The sequence below is a fragment of the Netta rufina genome (genome assembly GCF_964035555.1).
Source record: "Netta rufina genome assembly, chromosome: 2".
NCBI lineage: Eukaryota > Metazoa > Chordata > Aves > Anseriformes > Anatidae > Netta > Netta rufina.
The window spans coordinates 142,039,116-142,065,564 of NC_140124.1; positions in this window are offsets into that span (position 1 = coordinate 142,039,116).

Below are 26,449 nucleotides of genomic sequence, written 5' to 3' on the forward strand. Positions count from 1 at the left end.
TGACAAAAGTTGCAAAATCGTCAGCTCTTGTTCTCGTGGGGGACTTCAACTTCCCAGATGTATCCTGGAAGCACAACACAGCCCAGAGGAAGCAGTCTAGGAGGTTTCTGGAGAGCATGGAAGATAACTTCCTGATGCAGCTGGTTAGTGAGCCTAACAGGGGAGGGGCCCTGCTAGACCTTCTCTTCACAAACAGAGGAGGACTGGTGGGAGACGTGGTGGTTGGAAACTGTCTTGGGCAGAGTGACCATGAAATGGTAGAGTTCTCCATTCTTGCAGAAGCCAGGAAAGGGACCAGTAAAACCACTGTATTGGACTTCTGGAGGGCTGACTTTGAACTGTTCAGGACACTGGTTGGTAGAGTCCCTTGGGAGGCAGTTCTGAAGGGCAGAGGAGTCCAGGAAAGCTGGGTGCTCTTCAAGAAGGAAATCTTAATGGCGCAGGAGCGGTCTGTCCCCACGTGCCCAAAGACAAGCTTGCAGGGAAGAAGACCGGCCTGGCTGAACAGAGAATTGTGGCTTGATCTTAGGAGAAAAAAGAGGGTTTACAATCTTTGGAAAAGGGGGCGGGCCACTCAGGAGGACTATAAGGATGTTGCGAAGCAGTGCAGGGACAAAATTAGAAAGGCCAAAACTCAATCTGGAGCTCAATCTGGCTACTGCCGTCAAAGACAACAAGAATTGTTTTTACAAATACATCAATGCAAAATGGAGGACTAAGGAGAATCTCCATCCTTTACTGGATTCCGGGGGGGGGAACTTAGTTACAAAAGATGAGGAAGAGGCTGAGGTGCTTAATGCCTTCTTTGCCTCAGTCTTTAGTGACAAAACCAGTTGCTCTCTGGATACCCAGTACCTTGAGCTGGTGGAAGGGAATGGGGGGAGAATGTGACCCTCACTATCCATTAGGTAATGGTTGGCAACCTGCTACAGCACTTGGATGTACACAAGTTGATGGGGCCAGATGTGATCCACCCAAGGGTACTGAGAGAACTGGTGAAGGAGCTGGCCAAGCTGCTTTCCGTCATTTATCAACAGTCCTGGCTATCAGGGGAGGTCCCAGTCGACTGGCGGCTAGCAAACGTGATGCCCATCTAAAAGAAGGGCCGGAGGCTAGACCCAGGGAACTATAGGCCTGTCAGTTTGACCTCAGTGCCAGGGAAGCTCATGGAGCAGATTATCTTGAGTGTCATCACGTGACATTTACAGGGCAAGCAGGCGATCAGGCCCAGTCAGCATGGGTTTATGAAAGGCAGGTCCTGCTTGATGAACCTGATCTCCTTCTGTGACAAAGTGACAGGCTTGGTGGATGAGGGAAAGGCTGTGGATGTGGTCTACCTTGACTTCAGCAAGGCTTTTGAAACTGTTTCCCACAGCATTCTCCTCAAGAAACTGGCTGCTCTTGGCTTGGACTGGTGTACGCTTTGTTGGGTTAGAAACTGGCTGGATAGCTGGCCCAAAGAGTCGTAGTGAATGGAGTCAAATCCAGTTGGAGGCCAGTCACTAGTGGCGTGCCCCAGGGCTCGGTGCTGGGACTGGTCCTCTTTAATATCTTTATCAGTGATCTGGATGAGGGGATTGAGTGCACCCTCAGTAAGTTTGCAGATGACACCAAGTTAGGTTTGTGTGTCGATCTGCTCGAGGTTAGGAAGGCTCTGCAGGAGGATCTGGATAGGCTGCACCGATGGGCTGAGGTCAACTGCATGAAGTTCAACAAGGCCAAGTGCCAGGTCCTGTACCTGGGACTCAATAACCCCAAGCAGAGCTACAGGCTGGGAGAGGAATTGTTGGAAAGCTGCCTGGCGGAGAAGGACCTGGGAGCGATGGTTGATAGTCGGCTGAATATGAGCCAGCAGTGTGCTCAGGTGGCCAAGAAGGCCAACGGCATCCTGGCTTGCATAAGAAACAGTGTGACCAGCAGGGCTAGGGAGGTGATCGTCCACCTGTACTTGGCTCTGGTGAGGCCGCACCTCGAGTACTGTGTTCAGTTTTGGGCCCCTCGCTACAAGAAGGACATTGAGGTGCTTGAGCGAGTTGAGAGAAGGGCGACAAAGCTGATGAGGGGTCTGGAGAACTACGAAGAGTGGCTGAGGAAGCTGGGCTTGTTCAGCCTGGAGAAAAGGAGGCTCGGGGCGACCTTATTGCTCTCTACAGGTACCTTAAAGGAGGCTGTAGCGAGGTGGGGGTTGGTCTGTTCTCCCAGGTGCCTGGTGACTGGATGAGGGGGAATGGGCTAAAGTTGTGCCAGGGGAGTTTTAGGTTGGATGTTAGGAAGAACTTCTTTACCGAAAGGGTTGTTAGGCATTGGAATGGGCTGCCCAGGGAAGTGGTTGAGTCACCATCCCTGGAGGTCTTTAAAAGACGTTTAGATGTAGAGCTTAGTGATATGGTTTAGTGGAGGACTGTTAGTGTTAGGTCAGAGTTTGGACTCGATGATCTTGAGGTCTCTTCCAACATTGGTGATTCTGTGATTCTGTAACTTCTAAAAAAATAGTTTTGATATTTTATTTGGTCTCAGGTTATTATTCTTTGCTGGTTTGGGTCCTAACTAAATGCTTTGCTTATTTCTTTCCCTTACAGACATATCTTGATCTTTCTCAAAAGCACCTCATTGTAACAGCCTTCTGAAATACTTTCCCATTTGTCTCATTCTATAAAACTCACACTATTGCATGTATCGATGTTGTAGTCTAGTATTATACCCTATTGAAAACTACTAAAACTATTAAAATCAACTTCTCTCTGAAAATGTGTGAGCATGCACATTTGCTATTTTTGTTGTTTTTTCTTCTCCTTCTTTTCCTTCTTCTTCTTTCCTCCCTCCTCCCCCCCCCCCCCCCCCTTTTTTTTTAAAACGCTTGAAAATGTCTGAAATTGCTTCCAAGGAGAAGTAACAAATTGGTTTTGATTAAATTTCAAATCCTCTTCTTTCCATTTCTTTTGGCTTTACCTCCAAAGTGCATTTCCTACAGTTTGACATTCTCTTTTACATTAACTTTCAAAACTATAAGAATCTTCAGATTCTTCTGTCTCCAACTGTTACAGAAACAGATCTTCTGGGCAGTCACTCAGGGCTCCAAAACATGTCCTGATGAGCCAATTACCTCTTAAAAATATATTGTTCTGTAGCTGTTCCAACATCAGCCAAAGTGGTACTGATGGGAAAGCGATTGTGGTGGAAGAGAATAGAAGATATTTTACTTCTTATTGCAGCCCGTGTGCTAGCTTTACGTAGAACTCCCATACTGTGAGGAAATTATGCACTTTTTTTTTTTTTCCTCAAGTGGAGGTCTAATTTCATATGAAATGTGCTTGTTAAATTTTTGGTAAATTTAAACTTGGAAAAATCCAGATTTCTGTTGGGGAAAACCACGGCCATTTCAAAATGAGTGATACTTGTGGCAGCACAGATAGTAGCATCATAAAATCATAGAATATCCAGAATATCCTGAGTTGGAAAGGACCCATATAGGTCATCAAGTCCAACACCTGGCTCCACACAGGATGACCCAAAATCGAGCCATGTGTCTGAGAGCATTGTCCAAACACTTGTCCACCAGATTGAGCAGTTCTTCAGCCTGGGTGCACCTCCCTCAGATGTACTCACTGCTGCCATCAGACACTGATAGAAAACCTGGGACCTGGATGGCCAAATGTTCCCTTGGGAGCTCTGTCTGGGTAGCTGTATCACTTCCAGTAGATGGAGAGGCTACAGGGAATGTGGAGGACATAGCGTTCTGCTGGGTGTATACCATGACTGGAGATCTTTGTGAGCAAGTTACAACCACCATTGGAAGTGGCAGTGACATGCTCCTATGCAAATTGTTGTGCTCCACCCTGTTTGCTCATGCTCCCTAAGGGTTGTTTTGTACATGTGGAGGTGGCCACTGTGGCTCCTGGCCCTGCTGAGCCTCATTTGCCACTCTCAGGAGGCTGCCAGCAACTGGCAGCTCCCTCTGCTCCCTGGGGTTTCCTCCATGCAGGAACACCCCAGCACACCATGATCCTCTGCTCTACCACAGAACACACCTGCAGAGGTGCTGATCACCTTGGTGAGTTAATCACCCTGGCAATTAACACAATTATAAGAAATGAGGAATTCAGCTTCAAGACCGTTGGTAAAGACAAGGAGAGGAGAGCATAAATCTGTTTCCCTACGTTTGTTGTGATCACATGATTTAGCAGCAGAAGTTTGAATTGATTTTTTTCTCCTTTATTTTGAAACACCTCAAAGCTCAAACTAAGACCATTAGTTTGAACTGGAAAGGAGGCGATCCAGTTCTGGTCACAGATAATAGTTTCCTAACAGTGTATGAATAATCTGGGTTAGGCTACTGTATGTATAAATATATAGCGATAAACTATTTGGTTGTTTTAATTCTTATTTCCAGCTACTTGTTTACGTTATTATCTCTGTTGTTTTATTTTTTTCATTGAATAACTTAATCCATACTTAACTACTATTTGTTTTTCTTCTGCTGCTACATCATTTATCTGATACCATGTGCAGAATTGTTCTATAAGGAGGAAGCTGGAAAAAGAACAGACAGCAATGTATCATTATAGCAGGATTGTTAATTTGAACTCCCTGATATTGGTTAGAATATAACCATTGCTTTCTAGAATTGATTCCAGAGTGGCAATGTAAACCTAAAAGTCTATAAAGATCACACAGAAGGATTATTCTGCACTGAAACTACAGAAAGTTGTGCAGCAACTGTAGAAAGTATAGAAAGTATCCTTGCAAATTATGTGTGCTGATTTTTTTCAATCTAAATTGTGAATTCAAACAAGGCTTTTTTTTTTTTATTGGAAAGCATTTTGATTTACATTAATAAAAGTGATGTTCTTTTATTATATATTTTACTGACAGTTAAATAACTGTGGGCTTTAAACTATATTAAACTGTTATGTTAAATGCTTGCAATTATATATTATTTATACCATTAAAATCCATACTCATTTGAGTGACAGTATTAAAGTGACACATCATTTGCAAAAGCTAAGATTAACTCTGAAATAAAAATAGAATAATAGAAAACCTAGGTTTTTATTGTACATCTCATTTATACTTTAAAGACTGAGCATTTTAAACACTGTGAAGGGGCAACAGACCTAGCTATCTGGCTAAAATGAATGTTAATTTCTGAAACTATAACTGCCTCTTACTATCTTCAATATTATTGTGTATAGAACCACACAGAAGCCAGAAAGTTAAGGCCACAGCTTGGCAGATGAAATGTAAATTCAAATCTTTTGTCAGGCATTTAAATAGGGTATTTTATGTAATTAATAAATATTAATGGCATTTCTGTTTAATCATATATTTGATAATAATGAACATAAATCCTGTGAGAATTTTAAGAAGGTGCTTTTTTTATGTTTCTGAATAATTACAGCATTAATTTAGAGCTATTTGAAGTTCATTCTTATCATTGCCAGTAATTATTAAAGATTTTCACCTGTATAATTGAAATTAAATACTAACCCATTAGTAACTACAAAGATGGTCTCAGCATAAAGCCAATTTGTGTTGCAATTTTTGATTTACTTAATAAAACTGTAACAACTGCATAGCCTTTCCAGTTATGTTCTCAAAATTCATAAATTATTACGAATATGAATTCATAAATTCGTAGAGAACTTCTATTGCTCATTGTTAAGTATATCTGATACTTTTATTTCTTCTTATTGCAGGATCACATAAAGCTAACATTTGTTTTCTTTCCATACTTTATCAACTTTTCTTCAAACTTTTATTTGGATTTAATTTTTCATTGTACCCCTATCCCAGGTTGAATGACATCTGTTTATGAAAATTCAAACCCAGACTACGAACATCTTTTCATGAATTATGTTAGGGGTCTCATACATAGATTTTTTTAAGGAAGTTTAGTTTAGCTTAGTTTATTATTATTATTTTAGTATATAAGTTGTGATTAGACTGTTTCAAAGTTGGAACTTGACATTTGAAAGAAGACATTCCTCCCTCTTGTTTATCTCTGTGAAAATCTTCCTAAATACAAATGAAAATAAATAAATAAATACAAATCAAACTTCTTATTATGTAGCTTTTTTTGTTTGTTTATGCTTTATTTTTAATCTGAAATAAGTTAACCTGTGGTGCCACTGTACTGGGTCTGGCTGGAATGTTAACTTTCCCTGCAGCAGTCCATACAGTGCTGTACACTGCACTTGTAGCTGGAACAGCAGTGTTATCACACCAGTGTTGTGTCTACTGCTGAGCAGCAGTGGCACAGCATTGGGCCTTTCTCTAACCCTCCTAGGGGGTGGGCAAAAAGTGAGAAGAGAAACATCACTAGGGCAGCTGACCTAAACCAACCAAAGGGATATTCCATATCATGTGATGTCACACTCAACAATAAAAGGTGGAAACAGGAAGAAAAGGGGAGGGGTGGGCTCTCGTGAAAACGTCAGTTGTCCTCCCGAACACCAGCTACATGCGCTGAGGCCCTGCTTCAAGGACGTGGTCAATCATCACTCATTTGTGGGAAGCAGAGAGTAATTTCTTTCCTCTGCACTTCCACATAGCCTTCATTTATTTTATTTGTTTGTTTTCCTCCCTTCTTTTTATTTTCCATTTCCCCCTCTCTTTTCCCCTTTCCCTTTTTATTTCCCTTTAGTTAAAGTGTTTAGTTCATAATAATCTTTATTTAATTATTATTATTATTTCCTTTTGATTAAATTATCCTTATCTCAACCCGTGAGTTGTTCTTTGCTTTACTTCTCCCCCTCCTCATCTAAAAAGAGGGGGAGTGAGAGAGTGGTTGTGGGGTTTAGCTGCCCAGCACAGTTAAACCACCACAGCCACACAAACTAAACAGACACCAGCCTAGGAATGAGCAGTATCTTTTCTTCATTTGATACTCATAGTTAAGGCTCTGCATGAGAAATGACAGAAGAAAGTTTTGAACCTCTATGCTCTTAATATGATAATATGGTAACAGGATTTATAAGTACAGGCAGGAGATGAAGGGAGCAGACTGGCAGAAATTCTGAGTCTGGGGGAGACAGAACAGAGCCTATGGCACCACATTCTGAACTACCCACCACATAAAAGACAGACTGAAAGGATTGATGTTACTGATGAAGCACCTGCTGAAATTCCACAGCACTCTCTTAAGTGGAAAAAAAAAAAAAAAATCACTCAATAAACTTTATTTTTATGTTAATCTCCTTGCCTCTGCTCACCATCTGTGCAATTGGGATAATAATTGACATTGATGTACAATTATACTGATTACATTTATGAATTAAAAACATGAATCATAGCTCCTCTAACAATGAACATTGTAGACTTCACATATGCACACCGATACTTTCAGATTTTACACAATTATGGGGAAAATTCTTGAACTCATATGTTCTTAGATGCTCAGATTTTTTCAGCATTCCCAAGAATTCAGAAAAAAAGAGAGTGGAGGGGAAGGTCCAGTGCTTTTGAAGGTACTTTGATCCTTCAGTGACATTTATTTATTTATTTTATTTTAGGAAGATCTCTGAAGCAACAGGAACTGCCTTCTGGACAAACTAAAAAAAATCAAAACAGAAAATTATGTTAAACTGTTGAAAGATACACTACACTGAATGCTACACTGAAGAGTAAAGGCTCTGAAGGTGATTTCACTGTCATAATGGACAATAAACTAACTGTAAATACTTAGTTTAACGCTACAAGAGATTGTGTGATGCCTATCTTGGATAAATCAATGTAAGGACTGTGAACAGGTTGATGAAATGTGAATTCCAATACTAAACTTAATTCAAGTTTATTTAAAGTCTTCAGCAAAAACAGTTAGCCAGAGGAACCTTGACATGAGTATCCAGTTAATGTATTTGAATAATTCTTCCTATTTCATATTTAAAGTTATTAACTCATTACTGAAATTATGATGTAGAATCAACCATAGTGTCTCATCTGGTGACTGACTGAATTTAAGTCTTAGAATCAAGTTGTCATGGATGAAAACTACTTAACATTTTTGTTTTTGCACTTTTTCTATCAACCCTGTTATCAAGGTCTTGATGAACAGGAGCTCAGTTGGAGTGAATTAATTGGTTCCAAAAGCTGACAATTTATATGGCAAGTCATTTTTGCTATATTTTTTGTTCTAAAACATCCTGAATTTTCTTACTGGGGAGATAGTGCACTCTGTCGATGAATAGCCAGTCAAATTGTCGATCTATAAAGTAATATGCAACTATATATTTAGACAGCATATATCACAATTTTGAAGTACTTGCAAATAAAACTGCGGTGCCTCTTTTGCATCTCTAATCAGAAAGGAAGTAACTGGGCATAAAATAACTTTACTGTTTTAGTAATGATATCTAGGGTTTATTTTATTTTTAAATTTATACATTTTATTATTTTATTGTATTTTATTTTTACTTAATAAGAGTTATTTAATATACCTATGACACTCTGAAAGCCAATTTATGTATCATGACGTGCAAAAGACAGATGACAAAAGACCTCTATTACTTTGTTTTTTTGTTTGTTTTACTGATTGTAGTTAATTTTGTTTAACTAACAAGTAATAGGTGTGATGCAAAAAAAGCAAATATTTAACATTTTCTTGTGACAAGGTGAACTTGGATTAAAAGTGGAATTTATAGTAGGTACAACTGGAGTTAGCAATGTGGTCCAGGAGTATACTGTTATAATAGAATGTTTCATCACAGTCAATGTCTGGAAAACAGGCAGATGTGGTGCCAAGATAAATTGTCTGGGTGTATTAAAATGATGTCTCGCAGCCTAATAATAACTCAAATCATTCTTCTAAAGGGACTTAGTAAATTGTGAATTGCTGGTATATATGGGCTAATATTAATGTATTGGGATGTCAACATAATGATGAAAAATATCTTTATGAAGGAGTTTCCTTTCTCTCTAACATACACTAATGTTGGAAATACTCAATTACAATGCCATCCACTGAATGATACCTAGAAGAGTATTAAATATATTGATAAAAAAATTGATACCATCAATTTTGTCAGTCATCTTTTTGTCATCGATGTCAGTCACCCAGGAAGAAAACTTACTTCTCTGATAATGCCCTTTGATATTTTATAAAAAATATTTTCTCTGTATTGCTCTTACATTTTAGAGTTATATAATATGTGGTAAATGCAATATTCTTCCAACACAAGGAAGGAGAGCAAACACTTTTCCTGTGCAGGAATTATCAATGTGCTAATCCTTTCCTTCTAGATAAAAATTATAATCAAACATTTGCTACAAGAGATTCAAGCACCTGCTTCCTTTTCATGTCAATCTGGTGCTATGGTCCACACTGACACTCTCTCTTCTTTCTTGAAATGATGCAGTCATCTGAACCTTTCTCTGTAGTCCTGTGTCTGTGCTTGAATTACCTCGTATTCATTATTGTTCAGGAAAGCTGAACAATATTAGCTTTCCTAAAGACATAAGTTATTTCACTTCAGAGTATACCTCAGAGAAGAGATTTACTCTTCTACTTGATATTTTAGCTGTAATTCTCACACAAAAAGAATATTCTGTGAATATTCCTTATATTTTGTGAATTTCCTTATATTCTGCGAAGGAAAATCAGATTTTTGCTTTTATGACTAAATATGTCATGGAATGAGGAGGGCAAAATATACACAATAACTAACGTTCCCATGGTATGTATTTTAGTAAGATAGTTTTTCATAAAGAGCATTTATGTCTCAAGACAACAAGAAAGGTTTATTTATTAATGGAAACAAAAGCAAATAATTGCTTAGTAACTAGACAAATTTTGGAAGTTAATCTCTCCTGGTCAAAGAATAAAGATCCCCTGCTAGAGGAATTAAAACATAAAATGTATGCTCTTCCAGAAAAATGAATGTAGTTTTGCAAAATGCTTTCTTTTGGAATATTTTGGAATATTATGTTCTGGAGAACAAGTCCTACGAGGAGCGGCTGAGGGAGCTGGGCTTGTTCAGCCTGGAGAAGAGGAGGCTCAGGGGCGACCTTATCGCTCTCTATAGGTACCTCAAGGGAGGCTGTAGCGAGGTGGGGATTGGTCTGTTCTCCCACATGCCTGGTGACAGGACGAGGGGGAATGGGCTTAAGTTGCGCCAGGGGAGTTTTCGGTTAGATGTTAGGAAGAACTTCTTTACTGAAAGGGTTGTGAGGCATTGGAACAGGCTGCCCAGGGAAGTGGTGGAGTCACCATCCCTGGAAGTCTTCAAAAGACGTTTAGATGTAGAGCTTATGGATATGGTTTAGTGGGGACTGTTAGTGTTAGGTCAGAGGTTGGACTCGATGATCTTGAGGTCTCTTCCAACCTAGAAATTCTGTGATTCTGTGATTCTGTGATTCTGTGATTTTGAACAGTAGTTGTAAAACTAATTATGTATGATTCTGCATAGCAGCTGAGAAATAAATACTGAAAAAAATACGTAGATTTTACTGTTTAAAAAGCAATTGGCAATCAGGCCAAAAAGTTCATTCTAAGCTAAACAAAAGTAAACTAAACTGAACTAAGTAGATAAGTAACATCATATCTCAGCTGAGGTTTCTACTAGGAAATTAGAACTACTTCAATTGCATTTTTTCCCCTTTTTGTGCATAAGACAGAGAAGAATCCAAACTAGTATTGACCTTTTTTGTGCAGAGAACAAATCAAACCCACCTAGGACAGCTTACCCATTAAGAAATAACTTTTAATTTGTCTACCAATCACTCTATGATGTGGTAGAATTTCAGATTTTTTCAGGAAGGCAGGAGAAGAGAGGGAGGGAGGGAGGGAGGGAGGGAGGGAGGGAGGGAGGCAGGAAGGAAGGAAGGAAGGAAGGAAGGAAGGAAGGAAGGAAGGAAGGAAGGAAGGAAGGAAGGAAGGAAGGAAGGAAGGAAGGAAGGAGAGAGGGAGGGAGTGTCACGTTAAGGGGTGTAGCTGATTAACCGTTACGGGCCCGGTCAGATTCAGGACACTGAACCAGTCGGACATTCACCAAAAACACATTAACCGTCTGGGGGTCCAGTCAGACATTCACCAAAAACGCATTAACGGCCTGGGGGTCCGTTCAGACATTCACCAAAAACGCATTAACCATCTGGGGGTCCGTTCGGACATTCACCAAAAATGCATTAACCGCCTGGGGGTCTGGTTAGATTCAGAACACTGAACTATCACGGATAACCACCCTCACCCTCGTTGCACTCAATGAGAGTTATCACAATGCAATCAAGTATGGTTTATTACAGCAACAGATAATCAGGTTCTTTTAGATTGCCGGCGATAGTGACTGTCTGCAAAGCAAGCTAGTATGCATAAAATACACAGGTGTTATAGGTGTTATGGGTGTTACAGATGTTATAGATGTTATAGATGTTGCAGGTGTTACAGATGTTACAGGTGTTATAGATGTTACAGGTGTTATAGATGTTACAGATGTTGCAGGTGTTATAGATGTTACAGGTGCGCAGCCTAGAAATAAACGCGTTAAAAGGATCAAAGACTCTATAGAGATTTATAAGCAAGCATTTAGATCTCACCCAAAGGCGTCCCAATGGGGGGGGAAGAGAGGCTCAGCCCGTCGACTGATCCCAGGAGTCAGGAGGTCCTAAGGATATTGTCCTCGGGATGGTATCTCCCCTGACGGTGGTATCTTCCCTAACATCCCCTCTCTCTTGGGCCAATTTATATTATTTTCTATCTTTTAGGTGGAGCTTGAGTGGCTCTAGTCAAGCATATCTTAGTTATGATTGGTGTAAAGTTTTCCCGTCTCCGTTTAAAGTAATAGGCTCCGAGGAATTCAGAGCGCATGCTCAGTGAGGGGTGGTCGCACCTTGGAGGCGGGTAGCTTTTGGGATGGAGGTGTGTTTTGGTATTATAATGATATTATAATGAGCAAAAAGTACACTAGGGTACAGCATTTGTCAAAACATGACAGGTCTTTGGCTTAGGGTGGCAAAAAGTGCAGCTTTGTGCACAAGAACAATCGAGGTCCCATCTGATTACAGAGCCTAGCCGTGGTATCTCCACTCCACTCTATGCTCCGTGCTGTTCCTTAGAGCTAGCACACCAAGTTTCCCCAGCGCGATAGCATCTAAGGCTGGGAGTCTAGGGAACGCTCAGATAAAGCAGTTATGCCCTACCCTGAAAGCCTCTTCAATGCTGTACCTTTTCCTTAAAAATGTGAATGTTAGTTTTATTTTCCTAGTTACTTCAGGCATTTACACCACAGGGAGGGAGGGAGGGAGGGAAGGAAGGAAGGAAGGAAGGAAGGAAGGAAGGAAGGAAGGAAGGAAGGAAGGAAGGAAGGAAGGAAGGAAGGAAGGAAGGAAGGAAGGAAGGAAGGGAGGGAGGGAGGGAGGGAGGGAGGGAGGGAGGGAGGGAGGGAGGGAGAGAGGGAGGGAGGGAGGGAGGGAGGGAGGGAGGGAGGGAGGAAGGAAGGAAGGAAGGAAGGAAGGAAGGAAGGAAGGAAGGAAGGAAGGAAGGAAGGAAGGGAGGGAGGGAGGGAGGGAGGAAGGAGGAAAGGAAGGAAGGAAGGAAGGAAGGAAGGAAGGAAGGAAGGAAGGAAGGAAGGAAGGAAGGAAGGAAGGAAGGAAGGAAGGAAGGAAGGAAGGAAGGAAGGAAGGGAGGAAGGAAGGAAGGAAGGAAGGAAGGAAGGGAGGGAGGGAGGGAGGGAGGGAGGGAGGGAGGGAGGGAGGGAGGAAAGAAGGAAGGAGGAAAGGAAGGAAGGAAGGAAGGGAGGGAGGGAGGGAGGGAGGAAGGAAGGAAGGAAGGAAGGAAGGAAGGAAGGAAGGAAGGAAGGAAGGAAGGAAGGAAGGAAGGAAGGAAGGGAGGGAGGGAGGGAGGGAGGGAGGAAGGAAGGAAGGAAGGAAGGAAGGAAGGAAGGAAGGAAGGAAGGAAGGAAGGAAGGAAGGAAGGAAGGAAGGAAGGAAGGAAGGAAGGGAGGGAGGGAGGGAGGGAGGGAGGAAAGAAGGAAGGAGGAAAGGAAGGAAGGAAGGAAGGAAGGGAGGGAGGGAGGGAGGGAGGGAGGGAGGAAGGAAGGAAGGAAGGAAGGAAGGAAGGAAGGAAGGAAGGAAGGAAGGAAGGAAGGAAGGAAGGAAGGAAGGAAGGAAGGAAGGAAGGAAAGAAGGAAGGAAGGGAGGGAGGGAGGGAGGGAGGGAGGGAGGGAGGGAGGAAAGAAGGAAGGAAGGAAGGAAGGAAGGAAGGAAGGAAGGAAGGAAGGAAGGAAGGAAGGAAGGAAGGAAGGAAGGAAGGAAGGGAGGAAGGGAGGGAGGGAGGGAGGAAAGAAGGAAGGAGGAAAGGAAGGAAGGAAGGAAGGAAGGAAGGAAGGAAGGAAGGAAGGAAGGAAGGAAGGAAGGAAGGAAGGAAGGAAGGAAGGAAGGAAGGGAGGGAGGGAGGGAGGGAGGGAGGGAGGGAGGGAGGGAGGAAGGAAGGAAGGAAGGAAGGAAGGAAGGAAGGAAGGAAGGAAGGAAGGAAGGAAGGAAGGAAGGAAGGAAGGAAGGAAGGAAGGGAGGGAGGGAGGGAGGGAGGGAGGGAGGGAGGAAAGAAGGAAGGAGGAAAGGAAGGAAGGAAGGAAGGAAGGAAGGAAGGAAGGAAGGAAGGAAGGAAGGAAGGAAGGAAGGAAGGAAGGAAGGAAGGAAGGGAGGGAGGGAGGGAGGGAGGGAGGGAGGGAGGGAGGAAGGAAGGAAGGAAGGAAGGAAGGAAGGAAGGAAGGAAGGAAGGAAGGAAGGGAGGGAGGGAGGGAGGGAGGGAGGGAGGGAGGGAGGAGGAAAGGAAGGAAGGAAGGAAGGAAGGAAGGAAGGAAGGAAGGAAGGAAGGAAGGAAGGAAGGAAGGAAGGAAGGAAGGAAGGAAGGAAGGAAGGAAGGGAGGGAGGGAGGGAGGGAGGGAGGGAGGGAGGAAGGAAGGAGGAAAGGAAGGAAGGAAGGAAGGAAGGAAGGAAGGAAGGAAGGAAGGAAGGAAGGAAGGAAGGAAGGAAGGAAGGAAGGAAGGAAGGAAGGAAGGAAGGAAGGAAGGGAGGGAGGGAGGGAGGGAGGGAAAGAAGGAAGGAGGAAAGGAAGGAAGGAAGGAAGGAAGGAAGGAAGGAAGGAAGGAAGGAAGGAAGGAAAGAAGGAAGGAAGGAAGGAAGGAAGGAAGGAAGGAAGGAAGGAAGGAAGGAAGGAAGGAAGGAAGGAAGGGAGGGAGGGAGGGAGGGAGGGAGGGAGGGAGGGAGGGAGGAAAGAAGGAAGGAGGAAAGGAAGGAAGGAAGGAAGGAAGGAAGGAAGGAAGGAAGGAAGGAAGGAAGGAAGGAAGGAAGGAAGGAAGGAAGGAAGGAAGGAAGGAAGGAAGGAAGGGAGGGAGGGAGGGAGGGAGGGAGGGAGGGAGGAAGGAAGGAGGAAAGGAAGGAAGGAAGGAAGGAAGGAAGGAAGGAAGGAAGGAAGGAAGGAAGGAAGGAAGGAAGGAAGGAAGGAAGGAAGGAAGGGAGGGAGGGAGGGAGGAAAGAAGGAAGGAGGAAAGGAAGGAAGGAAGGAAGGAAGGAAGGAAGGAAGGAAGGAAGGAAGGAAGGAAGGAAGGAAGGAAGGAAGGAAGGAAGGAAGGAAGGAAGGAAGGAAGGAAGGGAGGGAGGGAGGGAGGGAGGGAGGGAGGGAGGGAGGGAGGGAGGGAGGGAGGGAGGGAGGGAGGGAGGGAGGGAGGAAGGAAGGAAGGAAGGAAGGAAGGAAGGAAGGAAGGAAGGAAGGAAGGAAGGAAGGAAGGAAGGAAGGAAGGAAGGAAGGAAGGAAGGAAGGAAGGAAGGAAGGAAGGAAGGAATTCTCTCGTACTCTAGCATCCTGTATTTTACAGAAAGTTGTAGAAGTACTGTGACAAAGAAAAAAACCATGCTTCAAAACTATCATTGCTGAACAGACAACTCATTTTGGAAGCCATTTTTTTAAGTTCTCAATTCTAGCAAGTCTGTTTTTGTTTGTTTGGTTGGTTGGTTGTTGTTTGTTTTTTATCACTTGGGCAATATGACTACTTAAACAAATAACCACAACAAAATGCTGAAGGGAAATAAAAATTTAAAATAGCATAATGTGACTTTCCAGAAAACAGTGGAATAAAGAGTTTCCCAAATAACCAAATAGTGGTATAGGATGGAAACAGTGGTATAGGATGTAAACAATCAATCAGCCATTGATTGATTGATCGATTTATTTTCTGTGTCATGTTTATGTGTGCATTAAACGAAGTGCACATTATTTACTCTCTCTAAATTAAAAATAAAAATATTTTAGTTTAGTAAAAAACACTATAAGCAAGTGCAGAGAAAATATCTTTCAACCTTTCATAGAAATGGAAAGCAATACACATATTTTCTTTGAAACAATTGACTCTTTTTATATGTATTTCAGAAAATCCCTTGACAGCTGTTGAACAGAATAGGTCCCTGTAACACAGACACACAGACAGAGGTATCACCTGAAGCTGATGAGTTCAAGAGGAGTCACTTCTTTTGTGTAGACAGAAAAAAAAAAAAAGAAAAAAAAAAAAAAAGAAAAAAAGTAAAGTAAAGTAAAATAAAATAAAATAAAATAAAATAAAATAAAATAAAATAAAATAAAATCTAAAAAGGGAATGGGAAATGGCTACTATCTGATCACAACACTACCCTTTGCCTGTGATACTTATTGTCCACACTGTATGTATTTCCACCTAACTTTGAATCTAACTTCCTCTTGAACAGTGAAAATTTTGCTTCAGTGATGAACCAGGTGTCAGGAAAAAATCTGTGGGAACTTTATAACCTATTCCCACCAGAAGAAATCTTTGTATATGCAGACTGCCATTTTTGTATCTATCAGTTGACATACCTTGGTAGCCTCTGGAAAAAAGTTATAAACACATAGAAAGCACCAGAACAAACGTCAGTTTTCTTCTTTTGCTTTTCCAGTTTTGAAGTAATATGAGTCAGTGCATATGTTTTGCTACATTGCAACATACAGAGTAATTCTTGATATTAACTTTGTGGTTTTGAAGTATTTCAGTGCATCTGAAATTTATGTTAGATTACCAGATTACCAGATTACTCATGCATTCGTATTATAGTAAATGCTAAGAGCTAAAACTATCACCCATCTATATATCTTTCATTTAATCACAAATAATATGAGTGATTTTTCAAGTAAGAGTTGAAATATTTAATTAATGCAGAGATGACATGCAAGTTCATATATATTTTTAAACTAATTGACAGTATGTGGGTGTGTAGATAGATGATTTTCTCTAAATATATTATTTTTGAAGAGCAGAAAACTTAGCAAATTTGCAAGTGACCTTCTAACTCACGGCAGCTACTGTGGGGGAGGAATCTCCTATTTTTATAAAACGTGTTTTTTGTACACAAGTTCAACTTCCACTTTATCCCTGGTGTAAGGTGGTATGTAATGAAAAAATGGCTTTTGGTGACAACACAGAAGGGGACAGAAAAGTTAACTTCAGCGTAAATATTACATTTAATGTAGGATTAAAAAGCTTATTATTTCCTTTTTCCTTTTTAAACATAACCTGCTTTGCATTTATGAAAATGGGTTTGAATACAGTTTCACACAAAATAGTCCATGACATTTAGACATTTGGAGTAAAAACTTGCTTCCCTTGTATTTCTCATATTTCAAATATTGGGGGAACTGTCACTCACAATTATTGTAACACTGTTCCAGTTATACTTGGAAAGAAAAGTTTAAAGATATACTTGAAAAATAGAAATACACACTGCAGTATAAAGAGCTTACAGAAAAGGATTATTTGGGGACAATAACATATTTTCTGTATATAGGTTCCATTCTGATGATACCTACAAGACACTCGTGATGAAACATCTTGCACCATGCTTTGGAAGTCAGCATTTATTTATTTATTTATTTACTAAATTTTGAGAAAGGAAAGTTTTGAAGAAGCCTATCAGAAAAACAAAACAAAAAATCTCAGGGACAAATAAATTAAGGCCACAGTGTTCGAGAACGATGAATAAGGAAAATACAAATCAGTCCTTCTAAGAATATCAGTTCCTTGTTAAAGTGTCTCAGGAAAGGTTCATATAGACACTCAAGTATTCTAGTTATTCTGATACATTATCCTGTTATGTTATTTTACAACACTGGTCTAAGAATCTGAGCTGACACATAGGAAAAGACTGATGCATACAATTCCCTTAGTATGCACAATGTGGTCTCAGAGATGATATATTATAACTCGATGTGCTTAGGCTTGATGGATTTTTTACTGGGGGGAGAGGGAGGCAGGGGGGACTATGGGAGTTAGATTTTAGTTTAAAATACTTTATTCAAATACCTTACTATTTTTGAATACCTATCCACAATATGAATAACGAAGAAAGTGGCTTAATAAAGTGGATCTGCTTGCACATATTTTTATTTTTCAATTATAAATCCAGACTCTGCTTTTCAGGCCAATTATCACATTTGTAACGAAAGGCTAGCTGTTTGTCTATGAAATAGACAACATTACCATGAAAAATAGGCCTCTTCAACTTTCACTAGTAATATAAGTTAAATTAAGCATGACAATATCTATGCAGGATTTAACAGGAATTAAATAATAATAATAATAATAGTAATCATATGAATTACTAAATTTATGCCTGTTAGTTGTTTTCATCAATGTATCTGTTATATTTTATTATCTATGTTTAGAGTGTTCTTAGTGTATATGCCAAATGTTAACATTTTAATTTGTCAGGCACTCAAAATAAGCAATTTATATCCTTTTAAAGACACTTTTAATTAAGTTATTATAATACCCAGTAAAATCAAACTGCATAGAATTGATTTCCATGCAGATTAATTTTATAAGCATTGGGATGACTTCAACCTTTACACTTTTCAGGATAATGTAATAATGCACAGTTTCACACACAGAAACACAACCCACCACATTTAAGCAGCATCTGAAATAGTATTCATGACCTTCATCTCTCAAAACACCAGGTGAGATAAAGGAACAACTTCAGTATCTCAGCCAATTGTGAGGTACATACATAAGTTGGTTAGATCATAGTCAGATCAAGTTGGTTAATCTACAGAATAGAGGATAAAGCCATCTCTTTGTAATACCATTGATATGTCAGAACAGTTGCTATTTTCAGAGTGTACACATATGCAGATCTTATTATATTTAGGAGACAAATATGAGAATTGAACAGTTCTCAAAAGAAGGAGGAATAAGAAACCATTGTTTACGAAACTTCAAATTTTAGTTGTCATACAAACTGAGAATGTATCAACTTTTCTTTGGCAAGATCAAGGCTTGAAGGCTTCATTAGAAAACTAAAAGGTATAGCAAGAGAAAAGCATGTAGAACCATCTCTGAAATATCGTTACTTTACTTTTTTTTTTTTTTTTTTTTTTCCCCTCCTTTGTATTTATTCTCTTCCCTACAGTTCATCATTAATGAAATTACATTGGAGCACAAACCTGACAAGTGGTACAGTCATGAAGACATTCTTTAGGCTAAAATGTCATGCTTATTATCATATGCAGTGAATTTCTAGTATCCTGAATGCAGATGAAATTTCAAAGGACAAAAATTAGGTGCAGAATATCAATATACACTTGTACGGTACTTTTTGTACCATATGTGTTATGATTATTATTATGGTTTTACATAGATATAAATAAACTGGGTCATATTAAAAGATGATCTTTAATTAATCTCCATACATTCTTGATGACTTTGATATCTCAATCAACATAACATAATGTATAAAAAATGTTAAATGCTGTGCCTTTTATTTATTACTGCTGTGGTTTAACCCAGCTAGCTGCTAAGCACCACACAGCTCACCCTCCCCCCTCCCTCTCTGGGATGGGGGAGAGAAATGGGAAAGTGAAGCCTGTGGGTTGAGATAGAGATGTTTTTTTTAAGACAGGATAATAATAATAATAATAATAATAATAATAATAATAATAATAATAATAATAATAATAATAATAAATAATAATGCATATGAAACAAGTGATGCACATTGCAATTGCTCACCACCTGCTGACCGATGCCCAAGCTATCCCCAAGCAGCTGCCCCCCCGCCATCCTGGCTAGCCACATTGTTTAGCATTACATCAGATGGTATGGAATACCCCTTTGGCTAGTTTGGATCAGCTGCTCTGGGTCTGTCCCCTCCCAGCTCTTGCTGCACCACCAGCCTGCCTGTTGGCAGGACAGAGCGAGAAGCTGGAAAGTCCTTGGCTCAGTGTAAGCATTGCCCTGCAACAACTGAAACATCAGCATGTTATCAGCATTCTTCTCATCCTAATCCAAAATATCCAAAACAATCCAAAGCACCCTACCAGCTACTAGGAGGAAAATTAACTCTATCCTAGCTGAAACCAGGACAATTACCTATAAACAATCAAAGAGTTTCAATGAAATATTAAGATTACTTGCATGGACAAATCAAGATAGCTGCTATATATATATACACTTCACTTCTTATGTCAGTTTTTGGTTGTGTATTTGAAAACTAACTTTTGTGGTACCTTGCACTTGAGTTAACAGCATAATGTTCACTTTACAAAAGAGACAAATGGTCTTTCACATTCAAATGGAATGTGAAAAGGCAAGAGTTAATTTCCTTCTTTAAAAATAAGGAGTACAAACCAACTGAAACAGTTGTTATTACTACCATTTGTAAAATACACTTTGTTAACTTGGCATGCACCAAAAATTCACTACCAAAAATAAAAAATAAAAATCTTATTTTACTTTCTGTAGTTCACAGATTCAAAAATCTGGGCAGAATCTTATATTTTATATTCTTAGAACATTTCAAAAATGAATGTGCAAAACTTCCATGGAATTGTATGGTGTAGACCTGTAGATGCCCTTAAAATATCACTACTGTATTCGTTCAAAGTTGATTAGAAATAATAATATAGTTTACTAAATGTTTTTCTTCCCTATCCCCACAGTGGTTTCTATTTACATATTAGACTCTATTAGTATAGAAACAGCCATAAACTATAAAATTTAGAAGTTTATATTTACTTATCATAGATAAAATTAAACCTAAAACATTAAAGCATATCCATTCAGTCACAATAAAACTCACTGTTTTATGGCTGGGCATTTTGGGCTGCAAATAAGTAAAGGAATTTTGTTTAACCAAAGATGACAATTCTGTAAATACTCTTCATAACTAAGGCATGTGTCTTAGTGATTTACTATTTTTTTTTCAACTAAAACAGGCACATGCAAATCAAACTCCATAATATTATTTGTCTGGAACAATACCACTAAATATGATACGTACATGTAAAAAAATAAATAAATAAAATACAGAGCAAAGTATTTATGTATTGTTTGAAAAACAATGCAAATATTCAGTTATTATACTTAAAACAGATTAAAAAGTTAATAGAACTACCTCTCCATATCAAAATGCCAGGAGGCATCTGCTAATTTAACTGTAAAATTTCATTATATAAGACAAAAGAGCTGTACCTTGCCATGATACATATTAAATGTTGGTTGTTTTTTTTTTTTTTCCTTGGGTCCCAGGATAATGATTTTTCAGTTATGCGAAATGCTTTTGTGTAAATAGACTCTTCCTTCAGGAAAATAAGAAATGACTAATAAAGAAACTTGGCATTTTCAAAGGCAATTAGTACATCTTGAAATTAGATATGCAAATTAGCAATGCTCCAATCAATTGGTGGTTCGTTCATAGATTTTCTCTTTAGAAATACAAAAAAAAAAAAAAAAAAAAAAAAAAAAAACAGGCCAAAATACAGAAAGAACAAATCTCTGCTTTCTTTTACTTTGAAATATTCTAGGGTTTTGAAATATTATAGAGTTTTAAACATTCTATGAGTTTATTCCTACATTTTGTTTACAACGCAATAACCATATTCTAGAAAATAAATTTGGAGGCCAAAGAGGCTCATTAGTCTCTATAAAACTTTTATCAAACCAACTATTACTTTCAAATTACTCTTCACTGGTAAATATATATATATTACTAATATTATTATTGATATTGTTATTGACATGTCTGGCAATTAAGAACAAAGACGTTGCTGAACAGGTAGAAAAGTTGATGGGCTCTTGTTACATTCTATGAGAAAAGTGCTGGAGTCATCAGGCCACAACTGATTCAGTTGTTACCAGCTGGTAAGAGAGCAACTTTTAAGCAAAATTTACTGAAAATTAGGGCTAGGGAAAATTGAATGGAATTATGTTTCCTCCTCCATTCCTATAACTTATATTATATTTTGCAAAAATTACATTCTAAACTAAGATATTAAGAAGTAAACTGCGGAAATATGACCCACATTGTTTTATTTTGAAACTAATACATACATTCTGCAATAATGAATTAATTTTAGTAAGGAACTATTGAAGATTATTACTTCAAAGTTAACAAAACTTTGAAGGAGAAAGGAATGATCATGAATAACTGGAAAACTTTGGTGGAAAGAACGGACGATTATTGCACTGGAACATGGAAAGGGGAAAATAACTTTGTGTCAACCTTATGTTTACAGCAATCAAAGAATATAAATAATTGTAGATCAAAATTTATATATATTTCCAGATGTTCAATCAAGACATTTTTCTAGGGTATTTAGTTAAGTATCATTGAAAATAATTAAAATAATGGAATCAAATATTAAAAGTTCTATTATGATCATATATATTCTTATGCATAACATAGGACACAAATTCAAATCAAGTAGTTTCCTCATCAAATGAATTCAGTGAGAACTCCCCATTACTTCCAGGAAAGTCTTAAAGCCCTCATGTGTCATAAAATACATCAGGTTTTCTAACAAATCATCTATCTCAACAGTCAATGACTTACTATTAAAATTTGCAATATGTGCCAGATCTTCATATATTATTATTATTATTATTATTATTATTATTATTATTATTATTATTATTATTATTATTATTATTATTATTATTATTATTATTATTATTATTATTATTATTTAAGAGCTTTGACATTCAGAATTATCAGAGAAATTCACAACTGCTTTAGTTTATGCTCATCTGCTTCAGTTACCATGATGCACATGACAGTTTCATATTATATAATATATGCTTCATGCAATATGAAACTGTGGCTGCACTGTTAGATACATCCAAAACAGAGCACAAGTTTTTTTGTTATTGTTGTTTGTTTATTCAGTGTTTCTTATGTAATGTGAGGGCAGTGTAATAGACATTACACGGGGATTTTCAGTAGCATGGCAACAAAGTAAGGGCACTCCATGTTTCACAACTGCAGTTTGTTTTAAGTGTGTGCATAGGATAGAGATTGGCAAATTTCTTCTTCTCCTATGCATGCTGCCTGTAAAGATTGGTCAATGGTGTGAGACAAATGTCACTTCTAGAAGGGTAAGGAGGAGGATCTGAGCAACTATAGGCTGATCAGCCACATTTCGGTGCTGGAGAATATGGTGGAGTAATTCTTCCTGGAAACCATTTCCAAATATATTACAGATCAGAAGGTGATCAGGATTTACAAAGGTAAAACTGTGTTTAACAAACAAGCTAGATTTCTACAGTGGGATGACTAGCTCATTGGATAAGAGGAGAACAGTGAATCTTTTTCTGATACTGTCTCCCATTATGTACTTACACAAGCTGATAAAGTAAGGGCTACATAACTGGACAATGAGGTGGATGGAAAACTGGTGGAATTACCAGGCTCAAAGGGTTATAATTAGCATCATAAAACACAGCTGGCTTTATGATAGTACTCACTAGCACTAACTCAGAGGTCAACATTTGGGACAACACTGCTTATAAAGAACATTAATGATTTGGAATTTGGGACAGAAAAATTTTAATTGATAAAAGGAGGAGTGTTTGATACACCAGATGATTTTGCTGCTTTTCATGGACCCTGACATGCAGAATAAAAAAAAAAATACTGCTTAGCTTTGAGGCTCTAAAACAGGAATCAATTTAAGCTCATCAACTTTTCCTCAGTAGTTAATTTCAAAATAATTGTGTAAAATGGAAGGAATGCCTCATCCTATGGAGGAGCCTATCTTTTCCTATGAACTGGAAAAGAAGCATGAAAAATGTGTCTTTTAAATAGCTGAAGTTAGATAACATGAAGTATAGTTGGTGCATGCTAGATACATAATGAATAATACGTAAAAGAAATCCTCCAATAAAACTCCCAGAATCCTAGAACACAAGAACCCATTAGGTGAGAGTAAATCAGCAGAGCTGAGCTTATTCATCCAGCAATATTTTTAAATAATTAAATAAACAAAATGAAAAGAAAGTATGGACAGAAATGGACAAGCTATTTTAGCTGCAAATGAAATCAATCCAAATAACTTACCATGACTGAAATATGTTCTGAGACTCGTTTCAATAGAAATTCTTGCTATTTATATGGTACTGTATGTGTTAAACATAGAAATAAGTTATATGTCTAGTTCTGCCATATTCCATATTGCCACTTCAACTGGTCTTTAATTACCATACATAATATGACAGTAAAAGCACAGTACCGGTATCTATTTTAGATACAAGTGAAGGATCTAGAAGGCAAGATGTATGAGGAGTGGACGAAGTCACTCGGTTTGTTCAGAGAAGAGGAGGTCTGCTAGAAACTTGTAGGTATACACTTACACCCTTTATGTGTTCCAGGAAAAGGAGAATAGCACTGAAAAAGTTTGTTTGTTTGTTTGTTTGTTTTGTCTCTTTTGTCTTTGTGAAAGAAGCTGGCGAGGATCAATGGTGAGGACCATACAGGCAGCTGAAAAGAGGTTTTATACATGGATTGTAGCGGATGACTGGTTTATCAACAGCTCCAAGATTAAAAGATCAGTCAAAGGGGCTTTACCAGCTTCTAACATGACAATGCAAAAATACTGGGATTTTTTTTTTTCCCCTTCGGATATTTAATGCTGGTTTCCTGTCTAAGTGAAAATGAAGAAAAAGCATTATCTCATTAACTGCCTACCAGTCTGGGCAAAGGAATTATCTGCCTCTCCATTACATGATTTCCTATGGAAGTCACATGAAATCTTCTGATTTTCTTTTGTTGAATCTTTTGTTTTGTTTGCACGTTTTTGTTAAATTTGTTTTGCTTAACAGCTTGGGGGAAAAAAAGAGACACTATAGCATTGGTAAAGCTAAAGCTTTGCATGAATCTTTTGAGAGAGAGGTCAGATATAATTTATTCTAATAATATGGTAGCTAACATACATAAAACAATAAATTGCTTTAAAGGATTTTATCTGAATAAATGCTTAGGATTTCAGTAATTTTGAATAATATTGCCAGACAATTAAAGAACTTAAAAGAAAATGTCATGGTAATGGTCTACAACTGGAGACATCTTTCCTAGTGTGTTAATCTTTAGTCAGAGCTATTATCAATTGCTGTTGCTTTACTTACTGTATTCTAGCAGCAGCTACATGACTTCTTTAAAGTCATGGACCAAGGATCCTTTCTGTTGCCTCAAGTTGAGCCAGGGGAGGCTTAGGTTGGAAATTAGGAGACATTTCTTCTCACAAAGGGTAGTCAAGCATTGGAATGGATTGTCCAGGGAGGCGATGGCATCGCTATCCCTGGGGGTGCTTAAGAAAAGGCTGGACTTTTAAGCACTAATAGTGCTTAAGGACATGGTTTAGTGGATGACATTGGTGGTAGGGACCAGATGATCTTGGAGGTGTTTTCAACCTTAAAGATTCTATGATTCTGTGAAAATCTTTTGTTTCTCATCTTGCTCCTACACTGTCAAGGCTGGTAATTAAAGGCTGGTAAAAGGCTGGTAAAAACAGTAATGACTCCTGAGTGAAATTCTGTCCCCACTAACATCAGTGGAAAAATCTTGCAGACTGACTTGCAAAACTTTACTCATTAATGATATTCAGGAAATTCATGGTGAAGATATTTGTCAATATCAACAACAGCTTTACAATAACAAGGAAACATTAGTTTGGCTAAATGCCTTTTAGTCTTCTATAAAAACAAGGATTTACAAATCCAGTTGTTTATACACTGAAGAAAGCAAAACAGCTTGTTTTTTACCATTTAGTTACACAACATCTCTTTTCAGATTAGAAGTAAGAGTACTTCAGCATACTAGCATAGGAATGGTACTTAAGCATAAGTACATGTTATAGCCTGAACTGTACAAGTATTCAATCTCATTTTGCAAGTTATTTATCAAATTCATTTGTGAGACTAAAGTGGATGCTTCTCTTTGTGCAGTGAATTCAAAGTCTCTATTTGGGAAATGAAATAGATCAAACACTTAAAATAGTATTAGCTTACAAGTTTTTCCTGTGTGATCCTCACAATGTACAGACTGTCTGGTCTTTGAAGAAAACAGTACAGCATGGACTTGAAGAAGTTCAATCACATCTGTTTCATATGTGCATTTGTCTGTGCATGTGTTTATGTGTAGGACTTGTGACTTATCTTCAAGTTGGATTGGCCAGCAAGTTAAAGGAGATCAGAATTTGGAAAGCACTTCCAGTGCTGTCTGGAGGCTGGACAAATGGGTCCCAGGGCCTGGGCAGGGGCTCTGGGAATATGTGATCTGGACAGATGGATCTATGGTTTGATGGTCATACTGAAGTGTGTGTCAGTGGATCAATGAAATGTGTGGAGTGCCTACTGGGGAACTCCTACGGTGGTAAGGTGGAGAAAAAGAATTCAGCTGTCTTGTTGTTCATATATTTGTGTGTTCTGTTGGTGTTTATGTAGTTTCAACAGCACCGGATCATGATATTCCTAACACAGCATATCTTTATAAAAATGCCATTTTTATGCACTAATCAAGAGATGCTTACTACATTACCAAGACAAAGTCTAGTTATATACAATAATTTTGTGTCTTCCTTTATTTTTCTAGTGTCCTCTTATAAACAGCTTTTCCATTTTTATAGTCATCCTGCCTTTCTCTCTTCTTGTTCCAGTTCAATTCATTTTCATGACCAGAGAGAACTAGAGCTGTATACAGAATATCAAATGAGTTCTCAGTGATCCTCTTTATAAATATATATATTTAAAAAAAATAATAAGAAAAAAAAGGAATATCTCTCAATTCCTAATAAAATTGTCTTTCTTGAAGGATTCTAGCTATGTAATCTGCTTCCATTAACAAGTACATCCACATCCTTCTCCATCTCAATTATTTCCAATTAATGAGCACAAAATCTTATTGAATTTTTAATCGACTCTAACACTGTAAATTTACATTTCTTATAACTGATTTTTGTCCTCTTTCTCTAGTAGCTGCTCCTCATATCTTTTTTTTTCTCCTCTTTGTTGAAGTGTCTCAGCTTTGTGCCACTGGCAGATTTCTTCACTACTAGTTTGTGTGCCATGGTGACTAATTAACACAAAACTAGATGGATTTTTGTACATATTATCAACATTCTCATTTCAAGATGATACTTCACCTTTTAATATTACTTACTAAACCATTTCTGATATTTCTTCTA